The sequence below is a fragment of the Exophiala aquamarina genome (genome assembly GCF_000709125.1).
Source record: "Exophiala aquamarina CBS 119918 chromosome Unknown aczIA-supercont1.24, whole genome shotgun sequence".
Lineage (NCBI taxonomy): Eukaryota > Fungi > Ascomycota > Eurotiomycetes > Chaetothyriales > Herpotrichiellaceae > Exophiala > Exophiala aquamarina.
The window spans coordinates 261,335-263,560 of NW_013550564.1; positions in this window are offsets into that span (position 1 = coordinate 261,335).

Consider the following 2,226-nt stretch of genomic DNA (forward strand, 5'->3'; position numbering starts at 1 on the left):
TTCTTATAGAATATAGAATAAGCGCTAAGTAGCCCTAGGCTCCCTAGGCTCCTATAGTAAATTAAGCTACGCTAGGCTACGGTCTAAAATACCGATATAGAGTTCCTACCTATTCTAAAGAAGAAAGATTATTAGTTACTTAGACTTAAGTCCTATATATTTAGGAGGCTAGTCTATAACTAAGCTATAAAGATTATAACTAGAGGTAAGCGTAGCGCCGACCTATTATTCTAGTCTACTACTCTCCGAGTAGACGTCGAACTAATAATACGTATATTATACTAGAATTATTTCGTCCTAAATTAGAAGGAGTATTACTACGCTACGCCGACGGCCTAATATAGAAATACTATATTAAGATTAAATCGGTATATATTCTCGCCTATCCTATAGGTCGGATAAGGGAGTAGGGCTACGTTACTAGGGATTCTCTCTCTTCTAGGACCGTAGGATAAGAACTAATCGACGCTAAAACGAATACTATAGTAGCTATAACTAAAACGATACTCTTTACTTACCTATATTAGCGAAGGAATAGTAATACTATCGATCTCTATAGTCTTAAGCCCGCTAAAGGACTATACTTTTAAGACTTCTCGTAATAGATATATATAAAGCTATAATAGCTTTATTCGTAAAGATTACTACTACTAAAACTTAGGCTATATAGTTATATAGTCGAACTCGTAGAAGGAAAAACGCTCTTAATTCTATAAACTATACTCTTATAACTACTATTTAATACTTAACGCCCGCTCGCGTATATTAGTTTTCTTCTCTCCGTTACTTATTTCTTTAATCGTTTACTTTCTTTCTTACTTACTTATTCTTCTATACTAAGGCTCCTTCTTTCTTTTCTTATAACTAAGCGCCTCGAGCCCTAATATATTTCTCTTTACTCTACTACTTAGAAAATCGTCTTAAGTATATCTATAATACTTAAAACTATAGGCTCGCTAGCTAACTCGTAGAGAAATTACTTTACTTTCGTAGAAATATCGTAATACTAAGTAATTATATTATATTAAGAATAATTCTTTATAGCTAGTATTTAGATATTCTTCTCGTTAACTTAAGGTCGTAGTACTAATTACTATAAGAGAAAACTTAGAGAGTAACGTCGAGATTAACGATATAATAGTTTCTCTCGATAACTTATATAAGTCGTTAGCCTTATAAAGAGTAAAGAACTTTAAACGAAATACTAAACGAAACGAAATTATAGTTAACTAGTAGTAAAAGAAATATTTATACTATAATTATAACGTTCTAGTACTATATTCTTAAAGTAATATAAATAAAATAATATATAATAAATTATTCTCGTATCTTCTAAATTATTCGACTATATAGTTATATAGTTTAATCTCCTCTATTTTAGTAGTTACTTCTTTAATTATATTTCGATTTTACTTTTAATAAATTATATATTAGCCTTAATTAAATCCTTAGAATTAATAATCGTAACCTTCTTTCCCCTAGTAGATATATTAAAATTTTTTATTTCGCCTAGTATAAAAGCCTTCTCTAGAAAGAATAGATTTATCTTTTAGTTCTTAACTTCTTTAGTAATTATATCTACTACTTCTATTTTTATTTCTATATTAATTTATATTATTTATAGATTCTTACTATAATAGAATACTCGAAAATTTATTATTATTTATAGTCTATAGTCGCTAGTATTTTATTACTTTTTACTTTTTATATCGCTAATAATAATATCTTCTAGTCGTTATTCTTCGGTAACTAATAACGAGTAGAAATAAATTAAGTTCTTATTATTTTTCTCCTTCTTATAGTCGTAGATAGAGTCGAGATAAAAGACTTTACTTTTTCTTTCTTCCTTAGTTAGTTTTTAAATAATTATAAACTAATATAGATTCTTATTAATAATAATAGTACGAGTCTAGTTTCTATTTCCTCTCTATAGTTTATAATATTTATTTTATTTAATTATATTCTATATATAGTATAGTATAATATAAACTTAGTTATTATTATATTTTCTAATAGCGGTAATAGCTATTAGTATAATAGAGTCGTTTAGCTACTTAGTTTTCTATCTTCTAATTTCTAGAGTATCTAGGTTCTTAATTTAAAGACTCTACCCTTCGTATCGTATATTACTACTACGAATCTTCTAGTTTAAATTACTATACTTATTATAGTAGTTATTTAGGCTTACCTAGATTACTATTTAGTACTTTATATCGCTTCGTAGAT